Here is a 21,532-nt window from a genome sequence, read left to right as displayed (position 1 = left end):
TTATTTTCTCCTCCTGGCCTGCCTAGATTTGAAATCCTGTGTCGGTGGGACGGGTCAGAGCACTGGAAGGCTGCCAAGGCAATGCCCACTCCCAGCAGACCTGGAGGTTTGCTGTGTGACCTCTTGTCCATGCCCTGACCTCCTGGGCCCCAGGCAAGCCCATTCAGATAATTAGGTTAGAAAAGCAGACACTTGGCTAACTACCAGCTGCTGTGTCCAGGCTGAGTTTCCCCGGGGAGTGAGGGCAGAAGGGGGAAAAGAAAACAGAGGCAGGGTAGCAGGATGGGGAGAAGTCCAGGCAAGGAAGTGCGGATGAGGTTGCAACATTATGGGAAGCCTGAACATTTCTTACCTTCCATCAGCTAATGATAAAACCATGTCTCCTTACAGCTTAGTAAAGCCTTACAGGTTACAAAGTATTCTGCATGTGTTATCTCATTTAATTCTCACAACCGCCCAGTGACAGAGGGAAGGCAGTGATGACTGGCCTGTTGATAGAAGGGGAACGAAGTATCGGGGAGACTCCAGACCTCAGGGTGAGCTCAGCACTTAGTACGTTTGGGAGAAATACTTAAAAGACGGAGAAAGGGAGGAACAGAGGGAAGACAAAAAAGGAAATAAATGAGATAGTGAATGTCAGGACAAATAGAAAGTCTTTGAAAATAGTCGATGCTCCATGAATGTGTGTTCACTCATTATTTGTCTTTAAGAAGATGAACTCTTTGTTAGGAAAATGAGATCATTACCTCAACAGAGTGCAATGGAAAGAACTCTAGACTGGGAACCCGAATCCTGGGGGGGGCCCCCACTTTTGCCCTCCCTGACCCACTGCCTCACCTGGCTGGACTGGGCTTCTCTGAAGATGGGGAAGTTGGGGTCTACCGTTTCGCGGGCGCCTTCCAATTCTTGAATCTCCTATCTCCTCCTTTTTCAACCTCCCCGGCTGCTCAGCCCCAGCTTCACCTGGCCACAAGGTCTGGCCAGAGCCCACAGCAGCTGGGTAAGGACCAGAGGGCTATAGCTGGTCCTTTGTATTTGTATAAACAGCTCTTACAACCATCCAAAGCACCATCACAGGCATTGCCTTTCCATCTTCACCACAACTGTCCGACTGTCCAAGGGAGACAGGGTAGGGATTACAAGCCCCTCCCTTTCTGGATGGAGTCAGCACAGAATAGCAAGAAGAACACCAGATGAAGCCTCAAGAGACGTGCTCTCTCCCAGGTTGTTACCTTGCTCTGGCTCCTTCCCCACTTACAGCACTCCAGAGACTACTCTTTGCCATTAGAATGACACCTGGGCTCTTCACCTGAACCCACAAAGGGCCCCCATGACCCAGACTCTGCTTATCTTTCTGACTCTCCCTTCTATCACTCCCTGCTTTGTCACTCTAGCAACACTGGCTTTCTTTCTGTTCCTTGAACCCAAGCTTACTCACTCGGTAGAGCCTTTGCTGTCCCCTGTCTTGAGAGCTCTTCCCCCCGATATCCACAGGTGGCTCTTCCACATCATTTGGGTCTCTGATCAGAAGTCCCCTTCTCAGACAGCCTCTCCTAACCACTCTAGCTAAAGTAACTCTGATGTTCCCACGCCACACCCGTTATTTTCTAGCCTCTGATTTTATATCATTTCTTCACAGATTTAGGAGGGAACACTGCTGATGTTTCCTTCCATGTGGGGGATACTTCCATTAGACAGAGGAACACTACTGGTCTCTCTCCCTAGCTTTTACTCACTCCTCTGCAGGGTAGGTATGTCTTACCTGATTGGCAAGTTTGGAGAAGGTGCTAGGACCACCTGGCTCAGTCTCTCCCTCTCTTTCTGGGATCTGCTTCATGCAGAGAGCACGAGCGCTGCTCTGCCCTGGACCAAGAAGCAAGCTTCGTGGAAAAGGTTCTGCCCCTCAGGGGAAGGCTTGTGACTGACCATCTCTGTCTGGGAATGGATGGCAAGTCTGTCTAATCCCAGCGTCAGCACCGTGAAGCCCATCACTGCTGCACTGCTAAGCTTCATCCTCCAAACTAGCTATGATGAGCCATAAGGCTGGTGCTTGCGTCTCCACCGTCTAACTCATGTGTCTGTCTCTCCGGCAGTTCAGAGCTCAGGCTGAAAACGGCTGTCATTAATGGGCTCCACTAAACCACATTTCCCTCTTCCTGAAATCATCGTATTTATTGGTTGATTCATTTATTCATACATCTATTGTCTGCACACACACCCCACCCCACCACACACACACACACACACACACCTCCCTACCATTCCCTACAGAATATAAATTCCTTGAGAGCAGGAATTCTCTCTTTCTCTCATACATCTTGTGCCTGGAAAAGTTCAAGTAAGAGCCAGAAAGTATCTGTTGAATGAATAAAAGAGACGTCCAGGGCTTCCCTGTTGGCGCAGTGGTTGAGAGTCCGCCTGCTGATGCAAGGGACACGGGTTCATGCCCCGGTCCGGGAAGATCCCACCTGCCGCGGAGCGGCTGGGGCCGTGAGCCATGGCCGCTGAGCCTGTGTGTCCGGAGCCTGTGCTCCGCAACGGGAGAGGCCACAACAGTGAGAGGCCCGCGTACCGCAAAAAAAAAAAAAAAAAAAGAGATGTCCAGATGCCTTGGCCCTGCATGGGACTCCAGGACTTTTGCATCACTGTAGGATGGGGAGTCCCATTAATGACTAAGACTAACTTTCCAACTTGCTCAGGAGAATGGGAACTCAGAATTAGATTCAAGTTGATTTAAAGAATTTTTTAGAGTATTTCTTACAATCCTCAACTACAGATGAGATTCATATCTGTGAAATATGATTTCCCTGAGATTAGGAAGCTGGGGCACACTGAGGTCCACTTACTGAGGCTCCACGACCAGCCAGTGGCAGAGTCTGGATGGCTGCTACTTCCCTCCATAGCCTTCTCCACCTGCAGAGGCAAACTGGGCTCCGGCCACTGCCTCATCCAGAGAACCACTGAGGGCTGATTTTCCCTGTCCTTGTCTTTGCCTGGGTCTATCAGTCTCTGCCAGGTCTCCGTTCCATTCCTTTCTAGAACCTGAGGGCCTTTAATCTGCTGACTGCACCATGAGGCATGTGAGAGCTCCACCCATACCAGGAGGCATGGCCTGGATTTTGCTGTCTTAAACCCAGTATCTGGGGGGCTTGGGTCCCCCTCGTGCTCCCCAAGCTTCATCTGGGCCTACTTGTGCTGGCCTGGGCAGTGTGATGGGCTCCTGCTCTGGTTTCCCGCTCGAGTCTGGGGCTGGAGAATGACCCTGAACCCTTGCCCACTTGGCTTCCATCAGCTTAGCCAGCTCTGCCAGCTTTCTCAGCTCCCGCTCAAGGACCATGCCCATCCCATTATCTGAGCCACTGCAGAGGGCTCTATGGCAAACTCTAGAAGCCTGAAAAAGCAAAGCTCTGCCTTCTGACTCATGTCTAGAATCTCCATTGTCTACAACATCCCGCTTTGGATGTCAGGCCTGACTTGACCCTAATCTGACTTTGCCCCTGGGGATGTGAACCTAGAATTCCTACACCCACCATTTCTCTTCGGGAAACCCTTCAGGCCCACCCAGTCCACCCTCCAGCCTCACCCTCAGCAGCCCTTCCTGCACATCGAGTCCTGCCCCAGTCTTGGCCTGGCCCTCCATGGAGCCACTCTGGGTTAGGGTCTGCTGTCTGGGTAGCCAGAGGGGCAGCCCTGCCCTCTGGGGTGACTTCCTTCCTCCGCTGGCTGGCCATCCTCCAAGAAGGTCCTCTTCCGGAGCATTCCAGCTCTCTGCCTCAACTTCTCTCTCCTCCCCCAGGCCCTTCCTGTAAACATCACATTTGAAATAAATATTGATTTCCTCACGAGTACCCCTTGCCAGGGTTGTAAGACACACACACGTACACACACACACACACACACACACACACACACAGCCTCGGCAAACAATAAGCATGGGCCTGCTACCACTTCTGGAAATGAATGAGGTGAAAATAAGGAAAACACAAAGAAAAAACCGTGTGGCTTCTAGGCAAAACACACAGCTGCTATTATTTTCAGAGTCTCTCCCTGACCCTGGCACTGAGTTAAGAGCTCAGCTGGTGTGGTGAGTGTTGACTGGGAGTAAGAGACCCAAGAGGGCTGTTTTTCCATAAAATTTTTTTAAGAAACAAAAAAGTGTTTTAACTTTTCCCTCTTGTTACCAGAAATGAGCATGAAAGCCCAGGATCAGCTTCAATTCCGTGACTGCAGGACTCCCAGCCTCGTCTCCCTCCCCCATCACCCTCCGCCAACTCCCTGTTCCCTTGGCTAATAAGTAATCCTGAAAAGGTTTGTGCACTTTGCTTACTGTATTTGGCTCAGAAATACATTCCCTTTGTCACCCCCAACCTCAGGCAAATGCTTTCTGCTCTCCATTTGTATGCCTGAACACACGGAGCAATTGGGTTTAATGTCATTTTCTGGGTAACAGCAGGAAGCGGAAGGTCACTGGGCACAGTGAGAACTTGGCCCTTCTGGGAGATTAGATGCCCAAGGCCTGGCCAGTTCCTATTTTAGGCTCAGCCACCTCCTCCCAGCCCCAGGGACAGGCCTCCAGGGCACCTAGCTAGTTCCACATCTCCATCCTACTCCCCTTCCGGGTAATTCCTGAATCCACCAAAGACCACACTTACTGCCATAGAATTTGCATAGAGCAGGGCAATTTATTAAGACTTTAATGAAGCAGAAGAACTGACTCCAAAATCACCTATGTCTTGTTTTTCTCTGCAGTGAGCTCAACACAAAGGCATGAAAGGTATTTCCTTCTCTCCTCCCCAACCCTTCTTCCAGCCCCTCCCCAGACTTTTGTGTCCTTGCGGTCTAAGTTTCTTCACTTGGTTAATAGCATTTACCTCTGTTTTGTAGCACAAAGCAGGAGTTGCCAGGGGCCATTATTTTTGTTAAAACTCAGGGACAATCAAGTGATTAAATGGGATTTGTCATCTAGGGAAGGAGCTCGGTGGCTTTGCCATGGCTGGATTTGAAAGAGAAGGGCTGGTCAAGGAGAAGGGCCTGTCTCTGACCCCAGAGAGGATGACTGACCTCAGGAGGTGGAAGCAGAAGAAGGAAGAGGCTGACAGCTTCCGGAGAGGCAGACACCTGAGAACCAGGGAACCCAGACCTCCGAGGAGGGAGGACGCAGAAAGGGAGAGCTGTGTGGATGCCTATGAGGATCCAGCACCCTGGCCATGGTCTTGGGAACCTCCACGAAGGCCTCCCATGGCTGAGCTAGCACTGCGGCATCAACTCACCATGTGGGTCTGCACAAGGAGCATAGCCATGTAACCCTACAGACTGAGGACCAGACTGAGGACACCTCACTGCTACCTTCCGAGACCTGAGAAGCCCAACTGTGTTTTTACTAAATGGGAAGATGCCCTGAAAACATGCAGACAGTGGCAACCTTGGAGTTTGTTCTGGGTGTGTTTTCACCGCAGTGGGGAGGGGCTGCTTGTCTCCAGAGGCTTAGCAGCAGTGGCTGCCCTTTGGGATCAGGTGTAAGATGGGCTTTCAACAGCTCATGCAGGCTCCCAGGAGCTGCTTCAGGATGTCTGCAGCCGCAGCCAGCAGGCATTTAACTGGATCCCTTATTAGCCCGATGGGCCTCATCCAATTACAGGACCTCGCCATATTTATTTCCTCTCTGTGTTCTGTTGCTTTCAATGCTGTGCTGTTCTCTAATCATTGTGTCTATGATCTTATTACCTCCCAATTAGATCTTGGTGTTTCCCCTATTAGTCTCTGGCTTCAACCTACTTGCCTTTAGGATAGAATATATGATTTGGGTCCTTGCTATATTAAATTTTAGCTACTCTTGTTTTTCAGACTTTGGAGCCTAGCCTCATGTAGGAACAAATAGCTGCGTTCAGCTCTCCTCCTCTCTTGACCCTTTCAGCACATCTAACTGTGCTACCATCTCCCCAGTCGCACTTAGCCATTCACTGACCTCAGTCACTTTCACAGATTTCTATAGATCTTTGACCCCTGGCTTCTTCCCACCTGGACCTCTGTCATCATTCCCATGGCTTCAGTCTTCAAGTAGATGACTCATCTAATAACTTCGAAATTTCTTAATTTCCTTTACTTCGACAAATTTAGCCTCCATTTAAATGACCCACATCCACGGCAGCACCCTAGAACTTGTCATCACCTCATACTGTTCCATTGCCCAACTCTTAAGTTCAAAAACCCAACTTCTTTTTTTTTCAATTTATTTATTTATTTATTTGTTGTATCACGCGGCATGAGGGATCTTAGTTCCCTGACAAGGGATTGAACCTGCACCCCCTGCTTTGGAAGTGCAAAGTTTTAACCACTGGACCACCAGGGAAGTCCCACAACTTATTATCTTTTCATATATGACTCCTTTAGGAATGCTCATCATTGGGCTTCCCTGGTGGCACAGTGGTTGAGAGTCCGCCTGCCAATGCAGGGGACACAGGTTTGTGCCCTGGTCTGGGAAGATCCCACATGCCGCGGAGTAGCTAGGCCCGTGAGGCATGGCCGCTGAGCCTGTGCGTCCAGAGTCTGTGTTCTGCAACGGGAGAGGCCACAACACTGAGAGGCCTGCGTATAGCAAAAAAAAAAAAAAAAAAGGAAATGCTCATCATTTAAAAATTGTATTTATTCACTGTGTGTGTTTGTGATAATATTTTTTTCCAGGAATCTGATAGATTCACAGGATTTCCAAAAACATTTTTTAACCAACTGAGATAATGGAATTAGTGATTGGTTGTTGGAACAGACCTTGCCTACATTCCCCCAGATGGTTACCTAGAGCCCAGAACAAAAGTCTGACCAAATCTTTGGCCAAGGGCATTACTCCAGGGAACCTTGAACCCCACGTTTCTGTTTCAACATGATGCTTGAGAAAAAAAGCATCAGAAATCTACTGATGGGGGCAGGAACAAGGGATCAGCCTGCCAGGAGAAAGCAAGACAGCGAGTTTAGGAAAGATATTTTAACTATGTTAATAAAATTAGGATTCAAAATATTTAAAAGCACAAGGTTATAGATCAACAAAGCCAATGAGAGCAGGCTCTCTTTTTGATCAGTTTGGTTTATGCCAAGACCTCAAGAACTCCAATCTCTTAAATTCTTCCCATCTTCTCTTTACTAGTCTTTCCGAGCTCCCTGCCTTTACATCCAGTTCAGCCACGTAGCCATTTGTCTAATTATTCGTGCCACAGCCTACTGAGAGCCCTTTCTGTACGTTAACTTTCTTCACCTTTTTCATCAATTTACAAATGAAGAAAATGAAGTTGAGTAATTGTCCAAGGCTTCCCAGCCAGAGTCAGCTACATAATTTGTAACACCCAGTGAAAAATGAAAACGCAGCCCTCTTTCAAAATTCAGGGGGAGAAAATGCCCTTAAAATACTAATATATAAAGTTTTTACCACCTCTACAACAAATGCTAAAGGAACTTCTCTAAGTGGGAAACACAAGAGAAGAAAAGGACCTAAAAAACAAACCCAAAACAATTAAAAAATGGTAATAGGAACATACATATTGATAATTACCTTAAATGTAAATGTATTAAAGGCTTCAACCAAAAGACACAGGCTTACTGATTGGATACAAAAAGAAGACCCATATATACGTTTTCTACAAGAGACCAACTTCAGACCTAGGGACACATACAGACTGAAAGTGAGGGGGATGGAAAAAGATATTCCAAGCAAATGGAAATCAAAAGAAAGCTGGAGTAGCAATTCTCATATCAGACAAAATAGACTTTAAAATAAAGACTATTACAAGAGACAAAGAAGGACACTACATAATTATCGAGGGATTAATCCAAGAAGAAGATGTAACAATTGTAAATATTTATGCACCCAACACAGCGGCACCTCAATACAAAAGGCAAATGCTAACAGCCATAAAAGGGGAAATTGGGGCTTCCCTGGTGGCACAGTGGTTGAGACTCTGCCTGCCGATGCAGGGGACATGGGTTCGTGCCCTGGTCCAGGAGGATCCCACATGCCATGGAGCAGTTGGGCCTGTGAGCCACAACTACTGAGCCTGCGCATCCAGAGCCTGTGCTCCACAACGGGAGAGGCCACAACAGTGAGAGGCCCGCGTACTGCAAAAAAAAAAAAAAAAAAAAGGGGGGAAATTGGCAGTACCACAATAATATTAGGAGACTTTAACACCCCACTTTCACCAATGGACCGATCATCCAAAATGAAAATAAATAAGGAAACAAAAGCCATAAATGACACGTTAAACAAGATGGACTTAATTGATATTTATACGACGTTCCATCCAAAAACAACAGAATACACTTTCTTCTCAAGTGCTCATGGAATATTCTCCAGGATAGATCATATCTTGGGTCACAAATCAAGCCTTGGTAAATTTTAAAAAATTGAAATAGTATCAAGTATCTTTTCTGACCACAATTCTATGAGACTAGATATCAATTACAGGAAAAAAAACTGTAAAAAATACAAACACATGGAAGCTAAATAATACACTACTAAATAACCAAGAGATCACTGAAGATATCAAAGAGGAAGTCAAAAAGTACCTTGAAACAAATGACAATGAAAACACGACAACCCAAAACCTACGGGATGCAGCAAATTAGTTCTAAGAGGGAAGATTATAGCAGTACAATCCTACCTCAGGAAACAAGAAACATCTCAAATAAACAACCTAAACTTATACCTAAAGCAACTAGAGAAAGAAGGACAAAAAAACCCCAAAGTTAGAAGAAGGAAAGAAATCCTAAAGATCAGATCAGAAGTAAATGAAAAAGACATGAAGGAAACAATAGCAAAGATCAATGAAACTAAAAGCTGGTTCTTTTAGAAGATAAACAAAATTGATAAACCACTAGCCAGACTCATCAAGAAAAAAAAAGGAGAAGACTCAAATCAACAGAATTAGAAATGTAAAAGGACAAGTAACAACTGACACTGCTGAAATACAAAGAATCATGAGGGATTACTACAAGCAACTATATGCCAATAAAATGGACAACCTGGAAGAAATGGACAAATTCTTAGAAAAGCACAACCTTCCGAGACTGAACAAGGAAGAAATAGAAAATATGAACAGACCAATCACAAGCACTGAAATTGAGACTGTGATAAAAATCTTCCAACAAACAAAAGCCCAGGACCAGATGGCTTCACAAGCAAATTCTATCAAACATTTAGAGAAGAGTTAATACCTATCCTTCTCAAACTCTTCCAAATCATAGCAGAGGGAGGAACACTCCCAAACTCATTCTACGAGGCCACCATCACCCTGATACTGAAACCAAAGATGTCACAAAAAAAGAAAACTACAGGCCAATATCAGTGATGAATATAGATACAAAAATCCTCAACAAAATACTAGCAAACAGAATCCAACAGCACATTAAAAGGATCATACACCATGATCAAGGGGAATTTATCCCAGGAATGCAATGATTCCTCAATCAATGTGATATACCATATTAACAAACTGAAGAATAAAAACCATATGATAATCTCGGTAGATGCAGAAAAATCTTTTGACAAAATTCAACACCCATTTATGATTAAAAACTCTCCAGAAAGTAGGAATAGGGGGAATTTACCTCAACATAATAAAGGCCATATATGACAAACCCACAGCCAACATTGTACTCAGTGGTGAAAAACTTAAACCATTTCCTCTAAAATCAGGAACAAGACAAGGATGCCCACTCTCACCACTATTATTCAACGTAATTTTGGAAGTTTTAGCCACAGCAATCAGAGACAAAAAAGAAATAACATGAATCCAAATTGGAAAGAAGAAGTAAAATTGTCACTGTTTGCAGATGACATGATACTATATATAGAGAATCCTAAAGATGCTACCAGAAAACTACTAGAGCTAATCAATGGATTTGGCAAAGTTGCAGGATACAAAATTAATGCACAGAAATCTCTTGCATTCCTATACACTAATGATGAAAAATCTGGAAGAGAAATTAAGGAAACACTCCCATTTACCACTGCAGCAAAAAGAATAAAATACCTAGGAATAAACCTACCTAAGGACACAAAAGACCTATATGCAGAAAACTATAAGACACTAATGAAAGAAATTAAAGATGATACAAACAGATGGAGAGATATACCATGTCCTTGGATTGGAAGAATCAATATTGTGAAAATGACTATACTACCCAAAGCAATCTACAGATTCAATACAATCCCTATCAAATTACCAATGGCAGTTTTTACAGAACTAGAACAAAAAAATCTTAAAATTTGTATGGAAACACAAAAGACCCCGAATAGCCAAAGCAACCTTGAGGGAATAAAATGGAGCTGGAGGAATCAGACTCCCTGACTTAAGACTATATTACAAAGCTACAGTAATCAAGACAATATGGTACTGACACAAAAAACAGAAATATAGATCAATGAAACAGGATAGAAAGCCCAGAGATAAACACACGCACCTATGGTCAACTAATCTATGACAAAGGAGGCAAAGATATACAATGGAGAAAAGACAGTCTCTTCAATAAGTGGTGCTGGGAAAACTGGACAGCTACATGTAAAAGAATGAAATTAGAACACTCCCTAACACCATACACAAAAATAAGCTCAAAATGGATTAGAGACCTAAATGTAAGACCAGACACTATAATACTCTTAGAGGAAAACATAGGAAGAACACTCTTTGACATAAATCACAGGAAGATCTTTTTTGACCCACCTCCTAGAGTAATGAAAATAAAAACAAAAATAAACAAATGGGACTTAATGAAACTTAAAAGCTTTTGCACAGCAAAGGAAACTCTAAACGAGATGAAAAGACAGCCCTCAGCATGGGAGAAAATATTTGCAAACAAATCAACGGACAAAGGATTAATCTCCAAAATATATAAACAGCTCATGCAGCCCAATATTAAAAAAAGAAACAACCCAATCAAAAAATGGGCAGAAGACCTAAATAGACATCTCTCCAAAGAAGACATACAGATGGCCGAGGCACATGAAAAGCTGTTCAACATCACTAATTATTAAAAAAATGCAAATCAGGGCTTCCCTGGTGGCGCAGTGGTTGAGAGTCCGCCTGCCGATGCAGGGGACACGGGTTTGTGCCCCGGTCCGGGAAGATCCCACATGCCGCAGAGCAGCTGGGCCTGTGAGCCGTGGCCGCTGAGCCTGCGTTTCCAGAGCCTGTGCTCCACAACGGGAGAGGCCCCAACAGTGAGAGGCCCGCGGATGGCAAGAAAAAAAATAAAATTGCAAATCAAAACTACAATGAGGTATCACATCACACTGGTTAGAATAGTCATCATCAGAAAATCTACAAACAACAAATGCTGACAAGGGTGTGGAGAAAAGGGAACCCTCTTGCACTGTTGGTGGGAATGTAAATTGATACAGCCACTATGGAGAACAGTATGGAGGTTCCTTAAAAGACTAAAAATAGTATTACCATATGACACAGCAATCCCACTACTGGGCATATACCCAGAGAAAACCATAATTCAAAAAGACACATGCACCCCAATGTTCATTGCAGCACTATTTACAATAGCCAGGTCATGGAAGCAACCTAAATGCCCATCAACAGATGAATGGATAAAGAAGATGTGATACTTATATACAATGGAATATTACTCAGCCATAAAAAGGAACGAAACTGGGTTATTTGTAGAGATGTGGATGGACCTAGAGACTGTCCTACAGAGTGAAGTAAGTCAGAAAGAGAAAAACAAATATCGTATATTAACAGTATATGTGGAATCTAGAAAAATGGTACAAATGAACCAGTTTGCAGGGTAGAAACAGAGACACAGATGTAGAGAACAAATGTATGGACACCAAGGGGGAAAGCAGGGGTCGGGGTGAGTGGGGAGCAGGGGGTGGTGGGATGAATTGGGAGATTGGGATTGACATATATACACTAATATGTATAAAATAGATAACTAATAAGAAACTGCTGTATTAAAAAATTAATTAAATTTAATTAAAACAAAATACATCAACAACATGGACACACCTGGAAGGAGCCACGACCTTGTCCAGAGCAGGTTCTATGGCTCTTAAAAAATAAATAAGCAAATAAAGTTTTTCCCTTTAAAATATTTTATTACTTATAAAACATAATACAAAAAATCATCATTCTAAATGAAGTAAAAATTTTAAATTATTAGCCTAAGTTTTACTGTTTATATCGTGCAATGCCAGTTCTAAATGTAAATATGAGTGTTTAACTCATATGCAGAACCACCAGTATTTCATAGCTTGTACATGTATTTGTATTTTACTCTTACCAGAACAGTGGAAACGCTGCACAAAACTAGCTGTTTTTATTTCACTTCTTGATACGCACACATCCTATCAACACTTCTTATCTTCAAATGGAAAGACTTGAAGGAAAGGGAACTATGGGCGGTCCTATCTTTCCCTTTCCTGGTATGTCATGATTTCCTGCATAAGTGATTGGCTAATGCAGGAAAGTAATGCAAGTAAGAAAGGATGTGCTTGGGTTCCTTGATTATTTGGAGAATGCCAGTGCCTTTGTTTTCCCAGCAAGTTCTGGTTGACAGGGAAGCATGGCCTGGTCAGGGCTGTCGGTGCCCGATTTGCTAGTTGTAGATTCGTTCTAGCATGAGCACAGAATTCAGTGGACACACAATGCATGTGAGTTCAGCAAGACTCAAAGTGAGTAGAAATTTAAGTATGTTATGGAAGCTGCAGGGCCTCTGGAACACTACGTGTAATCGAGGCAGCAAGTAATAATGGTCGTGCACGTGTGCCAATTCCTCTGTTCATATACACGCTCCATGGGCCCATCTGCCTTAACAAAACACAAGTTCAAAGACAAAATTATTAAGAATTTGAAGCACAGGACCGTTCTGAGAGCAGGAGTCTTTCAGTGGCACTTTTTGCACCCAAGAAGCCAGCCCTGTCCTTAATTCAGGGGTGGTGTCAGGATTTGAACCCAAGACCCTGATTCCAGAGCCTAGGCTCTGAACCACTATAAACTACATACTCTCTCGACTATGTAGCTTTTCTTACTGTATTAATTTAGCTTTGTCGTGCTCATCACTGCTTCTGTGTCAAAATTATTGTCAATAATCACATCACTAGCTGTTTGGGATCATCAGGTTACTAGGCATTCCTTTTTTTAGACTCCAGTAAGCTCCCTTTCCTGTCTCCATGGTGGCTATTCTAAACTATTTTTCAAAACTCTTCTCTAGATTTAAGTTTCCTCTTTCCCACTAAACCACAATTGTTCTATGTCAATACATTGTTTTCTTAATTACCATGTATTTTGTCCAAATGATACACCAGAATTTACTCAGCCATCTACCTATTGCTGTCCATTTAAGTTATCTTTAATGTTTCTTCTAACACTACAACATTGCAATGAATTTATTTTTAATTTTTCTTCTAACACTACAACATTGCAATGAATGGCATGCATCTCTTATGGGATGAACTTGCCTCCAATTTTACAGGAGAAACTAGAACATAACAAATATGAAATCCTTCTTTCCCAAATGTATATATATCTCCATCGAAGTTCATACATTCTGTCACTGGTTGGGTTCCCTGGGAAGCAGACTCTGGAGAAGGAACTTAATATTCAAGAAGTTTATTAGAGGAAGTTGCTCTCAGGGGCAACACCTGTGTTGAAGATCAAGCAATCAAGATTGGGCAGAGGGAGAAACTGGGCTGTGATGCCATCACTATGCAGTCTCAGCCAACCCTACAGAGAGCTCTGGAGCTGGGATGGTCCTTAGAATTGTCTGGGTTAGAAGGATGGAGCTGTTAACCAGTCATTGCCTGTAGGATGCCCCAGAACAGGGTGTGGGCTTGCTTGAGGCAACTCTTTTCGACCGAGGCAATTCGCAAAGAAGTTGAGAATGCCCAGCAGGGGGGAGGATAACTCCTGCAGTCCTGAAGGGCAGATGTGGTCGGTGCAGCCCAGCATCCAGAACACCCTCCCTCTACCCCCTGGAGAGAGATCTCTTCCTCCTCCACTTCCCTCGTATCTTGTCCAATTAATTATCCCACTTTTCTTATCTCTTCAATTTCTTTTCCAATAACAGCTCCTTTCACTCGGGGTAAAAACCTACAGCGTCCCTCAGTATCCACAGGGGGTTGGTTCCAGGACCCCCGTGGATACCGAAATCCACAAACGTTCAGGTCCCGTATATAAAATGACGCAGTATTTACATATCAACTACACACATTCCTCCAAGCTTCCCATCCTTTCATATACTTTAAACCATCTCCAGATTACTCATAATACCTTATACAATGTAAATGCTATGTAAATAGTTGTACATTGTACCACGTAAATGCTCTGTAGATAGTTGCCAGGTGAGTGGCAAGTTCAAGTTTTGCTTTCTGGAAATTTCTGGAATTAAAAAAAAAACATTTTCAAAATAACTGAATGATTCTGAGTTGGTTGAATTTGCAGATGTGGTGGGTGGGGGGCCCTACTGTACCTAAGTCTCCTCCCATTAAAAACATCCCCTTATTCACCTCTGTTTCCCCCAGCTCTACAGTCCTCTCATCCTGTTACCCACCAACATCCCTCAGAGTAGTCTCCACTTGTGATCTCCAATCCCTCACAGTGCGTTTACAGTCCAGCCCGGGGTCATCTGGCTTCTGCCTCTTAAACTCTCCTGAAACTTCACCCACGGAGGCCATCTGCTCATCTTTATGTCCAGTAACTGTCCTTCAGCCTTCAAGTTCCCTGACTTCTTCGTTGTACGCAAAACAACTGACGGCTTCTTTCTTTAAGATGCCTCTCCTACTCTGATCTTTGTCACAGGACACTTTTAGTCTTGTTCTACCATCATTTCTTCACCATTCCTTCTCAGACCCCTTCATTGACTCCCCTTCATTAACCCCGCAAAGGTTGTTATTCTCCAGGACTCAGTTTTTGCTCCTACCTGTTCTTCCTGGTTGATTTCATCCACCTTCACCTATAAGTCAATGACTCTGAACTCTTTATTCTCAGTACCTACTTCTTCCTAAGATTCAGATCTATTCATTTTGTAAAAATAAACTTGATCATCCAATACTTTAGATTTTAAGTCACTTTTTAAAATAACACAGATAATACCTGGTTTCTACAGAAGATTAGGAAGTCTAGGAAAGCCAAAAGAATATAAAATGCAAAAACCTGAAATTCAAACTTCCAGAGATAATCACTATTGGTATTCTGATGTATACCTAACTTTATGAACCTTTTCTGTGCAAAATATTGAATTTGGGGTCTAAAAATTTCTTGTTTTCCAAAATTTTGGTCATACTTTACATAGGACTTGGCAGTCCTTTTTTATTTTTGTCTTTCAAATCACTGAGTATAATTCTACAACCTCATTTCAATGGCTGCACAGCATTCCATGGTATGACTGTGCCAAAATTTGTTTAAACTTTTCTTCCAGTTTTTGTACATTAGCCTTGTTTCAACATTTTCCACTACTATAAACAATACCACATCCTTGTGGCTAAATTTCTGGGAGCAAGCATGCAAACATTTTTAACGTCAAACAAGATATGTCAAATTACCTTCAAACAAGACTGTACCAATGTATGTTCCCCCCAGCAGTGAATAAGAGTACCAGTTTCCCCAAACCCTCATCAAGAATATCTAACAGCATTGGTTTTAATCTTGTCTCTGTATTTCCTCATTATTTCAATAGTACTTCTTACTTTTTTCTATTTGTTTATTGTCCATTTGTATATCTTTCTTTGAAAAATGCTTTTCTGTTTTCTTTGTCCATTTTATTCTATACACATTTTTTGTTTATGGATTTGTAAAAAAAAAAAAATCTACTATTTCTAAGTACCTACAAGGTGGCAACAACTAGGTTTCCCCAGACCCCTTTCAGACCAAAATTTCCACAACCAAATTGATTATCTCTTCCATAAAGACCAGTTACCCCTGTTTTCCCTCTCTCAGTTAACAGTATCACCACCTTCCAAGTTAGCCAAAACAGAAACTTCAGAAATAAGCATATCTCCTCCTCTGCCTCTTCTAATCCACTTACAAAGTCTTGTCCATTTACTCTAAAATAGCCCTCAGGTCTGTCCCATCTTTCCTATTCTCCCTGTCACTGTCTTAGCCTGGCGGCAATCAACCTCACACCATATATATATATATATATATTTATGGGCCCAGCACGCTTCCGCTGTGCAACTCTGCTAACATATATATATATTTTTTAATTGAAGTATAGTTGATTTACAATGCTGTGTTAGTTTCAGGTGTGCAGCAAAGTGATTCAGTTTATATATACTTTTTTCTTTTTTAGATTCTTTTCCCATATAGGTAATTACAAAATATTGAATATAGTTCCCTGTGCTATACAGTAGGTCCTTGTTTTTTTATCTATTTTATATAGAGTAGTGTGTATCTATTAATCCCAAATCCCTAATGTATCCCTCCCCCACCCCACCTTTCCCCTTTGTTAAACATAAGTTTGTTTTCTATGTCTGTGAGTCTATTTCTGCTTTGTAAGTTCATTTGTATCATTTTTTTAAGATTCCACATATAAATAATATCATATATTTGTCTTTCTCTGTCTGACTTACTTCACTTAGTATGATAATCTCTAGGTACATCCATGTTGCTGCAAATGACATCATTTCATTCTTTTTTATGGTTGAGTAATACTCCATCATACACACACACACACACACACACACACACACACACACCCCACATCTTCTTTATCCATTCATTTGTTGATGGACATTTAGGTTGCTTCCATGTCTTAGATATTGTAACTAGTGCTGCAATGAACATTGGGGTGCATGTGTCTTTTTGAATTATGGTTTTCTCCAGATATATGCCCAGGAGTTGGATTGCAGGATCATATGGTAGCTTTATTTTTAGTTTTTTAAGGAACCTCCGTACTGTCCTCCATAGTGGCTGCACCAGTTTACATTCCCACCAACAGGGTAGGAGGGTTCCCTTTTCTCCACACCCTCTCCAGCATTTATTATTTGTAGATTTTTTTTATGATGGCCATTCTGACTCATGTGAGGTGGTACCTTACAATCTCACATGTTAATCTCACCATTTCTTGTTTGAACCATTGCAAAAGCCTCCAAATGATAGCCAGCTGTCTCCTCCTGTATTTTATCCTCCATTCTGACACAAGAATACTTTTTCTATCCTGACAGAATAGGAAAGAACAAATCTAGTAGTGCCAATCCCCTCTTAAAATCCTGCAGTAGTTCCCCATCACTTCCAGTGTAACATGATCTTTCCTTAGCATTGTATATGAGGCCCTGTACAATGTGGTTCCCACACTTTCATATTCATCTACACTATTCTAGCCTTTGCACCCGCAGCCAGTCCTACTGACTACTGTTCCCTCCAAATGTCATGCTCTTAAACAACTTTATGTCTAAGCTGTTTTGCCTAAAGCCACATTGTCACGATTCAAGACTTATAGCACGTCTTACCCCTGGAAACCCCTAAGAAATAAGTCAAACATACAAGCTTTGGCTCTTTAGCCAGCTGGGAACTGGGATAAAATCTGACCCCTTACAGCTGGAAACTTGACGCGAAACAGCTGAAGGCGTTATCCTCAGTACGGCATGGTATCTAAGTGAAAAACTGAGCTCAAATCCTAGCTCTGCATTTACTGGCTCTATGGTCCAGGGAAAGTTACTTAACCCTTCTGTGTCTTAGTTTCCTCATCTTTGAAATGGTAATCACAATTATGACTCCCTATAGGGTCTCATAAGTTAATATATGTAAAGCACTTAGAAGAGTACCTGTCATGAATTAGAGTGAGCCATTATTCAGTGTCACTCGAATAGATGATGTATTTAGGGCAACTAATGTTTGTGTCATCTGACACAAACTGACATGTAAGTGGTTAATTGGATGAAACGGTAAAATGTGAATGCAAGCTCTTTGGAAACATTAAGACACTATGGAATTTTGTGGTATTATTATCACTCCATTTTAAACATGGTAAGTCTCTATACTTCCAAGAAAGTATGTATCATGATCAAAGTCATAAGATCACTATAAAAATTAGAGATTTAAAATTACATATACCCCTATATATAATGGAATATTACTCAGCCATAAAAATGAATGAAATAATGACATTTGCAGCAACACGGATGGATCTAGAGATAATCATACTAAGTGACGTAAGTCAGACAAAGACAAATATCATGATATTACTTATATGTGGAATCTAAAAAATTGATACAAATGAATGTATTTACAAAACAAAAATGGACTTACAGATATAGAAAACACACTTAGGGGGTAGTGGAGGTGGGACGGATAAATTAGGAATTTGGGATTAACAGGTACACATTACTATATATAAAATAGATAAACAACAATGACCTACTGTATAGCACAGGGAACTATATTTAATATCTTGTAATAACCCATAATGGAAAAGAACCTGAAAAAATAATATATATTTGAATCACTTTGCTGTATACCTGAAACATTGTAAATCAACTATACTTCAATTAAATAAATAAAAATAAAATTACATCTATTCCATCTCATTCCAAAACGGTTTTGAGTGTTAAATTCAACCCTAAAACTTACACAAAAGCAAGGTGATACAGTACTAAGAGCACTTAAGAATTTAACACACTGGGTGTAACTCCAGTTTCTCCAACTTATTAATACAATGACTTCTCCAAGGCCTAGAGGTATCTGTGAGGCACTGGGCATTCAGAAATGGTCATCACTGTCGTTCGGTTGAAATACAACATCAAGGCAATCTTGGCAGAAGGAGTAAGGCAGACACTCAAGCAGACACTCAGAGCAAGGAATTAAATGCTGAGGGATATTGAGGGAGTTCAGAAGAACTGGAGGAAAATGGCCCCGCTTCCCAGGTAGTCAGCAGCTCAGCCCAGACTCAGCAGCTGACTGAATCTCCAGGCAGAAGTCATTTCAAATACTGCTATTTAGCCCTTATTCCATGCAGCCTTCTATCATAATTAATTATTTCTAGGTCTGTCTCCTCCATTAAACTGTATCTTCCTTGAAGTCAGTGACCTCGTCTTTGTAAACCCAATACCTGCAGAGCACGTGCCATTCAGAATCAGGCATCATTGCTTGCTGAATGAATGCTAGAAAAAATTACCATCTGCCCGGGGAACTCTAGACACGTGTTCAGGCCAGTTCTTTCTAAATGAACTGAATTAAAAAAAGAATACAGAATTCTTGCTTGAAGAGAGAAGTAATGACGGACCTGGATGGAGTATACCAATTCTTACAGAAATGTTTCCAGAATCATGGGGAGTCAGAAAAATTCTGCCATTACACTTAGAGCATGGCTGGAACAGCAGCTGGTGTCCTGAGACCTTGCACAAAGGCAGAGACAAGCAAAGCCACAGCTACACCGTGAGGCTGACTGTGTCACTCAGGAGAGCTTGGTGGGTGCTAAAAGAGGACTCTGCCACTGCCCCCCAGCCCACCCCAGCATCCATACCAGCTCTGCAATACACTCATCGTGATGATTGTCACAGCCTCAAGTCCACCAGACAAGTTACGCGTTCCTAGAGTTTCCAAGGGACGTTGGATTTCTGTAAATATGCTCTTTCTTCACTTACTCCCTTTATTTTCTACCGACCCTGTTCAGCCTAACAGTCGACCTTACAAGCATTGGTCAGTGATCAGAGGCAAAGTTGCCCAAAAAAATATCAAAACATAGTGGCTGAAGGTTTCAAAGTATTTGGACCTCCAGGGATGATAAGGAACTCCTTTCTTACTCCACAGCTGCTGGAGCATTTCTCCCTGTCGGTGGGGGGCGGAGGGGCTTGATCCATGTTTGATCTGGACTTGGGAGCGGGTAAATCTAATCTCACAGATCTAGAACTTTCAGGATCCCCTGGGGGTTCCCCACTGGTTTCTAGAGTTTGCATCTGACCAGGAAGCCGGTGGAGGTAAGACTGGGGTGTAAGCATGTGATCCTACAGCTTGCAACACAGATGGTCTGGGCAAAATCGGGTCCAAACCCACACATATCTGTGTGTTTTTCTTCCCCTTTTCTTCTTTGTTTCTTTTCTCCCTGTGAATTTCTTTCCGGGACCTGGGGAGTCAGAGAAACCCAACAAATTGTTACTTTCTTCAGTATTGTAGCAACTTGAGCTCAGATTAGCCCTGCTGGTTTTAATCGGAGACATTTGCAATTCCTGAAGCAGTGGGTCCTTGGAATGCCAGCCCCAGATCACATCTCTGTGGTCTGTTGGGAGTGTGTCAGGGCCACTTGGGGGCAAGGAGCGGCCACGAAGTGGGGGCAGGAGGAGGGAGTCGCACACAGGGGCCTTTTGTCCCCTGGACTCTGTGTTAAAGCGAGTACAATGTGAAAGCAAAGAAGAGATAGGAGGGGAAGCTGTGCTGTGTCCCAGTGTGAAGAAAACAACTTGCTCTGAAGTTATTGCGGCTCCAAATACAATGTAATTTCATCTCAGGCTGGGCTCTGATAGCGTGACCAGCAGGAAGGGCTTTATGCCAGGCAAACTGACAGAGGGAGAGGGCACAGGGGGGCCGATGTCACCGTCCCCGGCCCTGGGCTTTCTCCTGGATCCCACTTGGGGCACAGAGAGTGCCGGCGCCTTCACGCTGGGCTTGGACCCAACCTCCAGCCAACCTCCTCCAAGCCCAGCCACGCCTGCCTCCCCCTCGCCTGCCTCCCCCTCGCCTGCCCTTGAATCCCAGCCGCGCTTTGCCCCTTTTGTCAGAACTATGAAGACTCCACCAGGCACAGAGGTGACGTGGGCATCAGAAGTTAAAAGAAAATTTCTGCCAAGAATTCCAAAAGACCCAGGGACCAGAGCCACAGGAAGTATCCGGGCAATTCTCTGGTCCTTGGGGAAGCATCCTCTTAAACCCTCTGGGATATGACTCCCCATTAGTTCAAGTCTTCAAGCGAAGATTCATCCACCTCCCTCTGCAGCCCATTCTAACACCTACCGACCCTCACACAACCCTTCCCACCTCACCCTGAGCCCCCTTCCTACCGTTCTGGCTCCAGAGACCATCTCATGAGCAAGATCTTCTCCACCCAAACACACAGAACTTTCCACCACCTTTCACAGGGCCCAGAAATCTGGGAAATCCAGAAGAAACTAGTTGCCTATGGGTAGGGCCAGCAGCATCCTTTGTTTTGAGCAGCTCTGACTAGGCTGACTGAGGTAATGCAAGAATGAGCCAGGTGTCACTTCAGTTATCTGGGTCATTGTGTCCAAGCGGCCCTGGCCACAGAAGCTGCCTTTCCTACCCTGCCAAGTCATGAGGGAGAAAACACTCTGCTGGCTGTGTCTCCACGTTTCTCTGGGGGGGACAGAAGGGAAGGACTTGATGGACCCCCGCAGAGGCCTGACACTTAGAAGCGGTGTCCAGCTTGGGCCCATGACTCCCCATGTCCTTCAGCAGGAAGACCGGTGTGGGACTCCTTTTAGGGATAGAGGGAGGGGGGTGATGCTCGTACCCTTCATCCCCTGACCCCACAAGCTCTGGGGAGCGGGGAGGGAATGGCTCCAACATGGAGTGAAGGACTGTGGGGCTGA

The 21,532-nt window shown here is 43.4% G+C and overlaps 1 long non-coding RNA gene across 2 annotated transcripts in view; it reads right to left on the bottom strand.

Moving 5' to 3' along the window:
* Positions 1-21,148, bottom strand: part of LOC125965175 (uncharacterized) — a 73,128-nt gene extending 51,980 nt beyond the window's left edge. For both annotated transcript variants that reach the window (XR_007478759.1, XR_007478758.1), the window contains exon 1: positions 20,984-21,148. This is a non-coding gene — a long non-coding RNA (uncharacterized LOC125965175). The remainder of the gene's footprint in view (positions 1-20,983) is intronic.
* Between the last annotated feature and the right edge of the window lie 384 nt (positions 21,149-21,532).

The sequence above is a fragment of the Orcinus orca genome, chromosome 8 (genome assembly GCF_937001465.1).
Source record: "Orcinus orca chromosome 8, mOrcOrc1.1, whole genome shotgun sequence".
NCBI classification, from domain to species: Eukaryota; Metazoa; Chordata; class Mammalia; order Artiodactyla; family Delphinidae; genus Orcinus; species Orcinus orca.
Note: the sequence above shows the minus strand (reverse complement) of the source record. Positions and strands in the feature narration are given on the sequence as shown.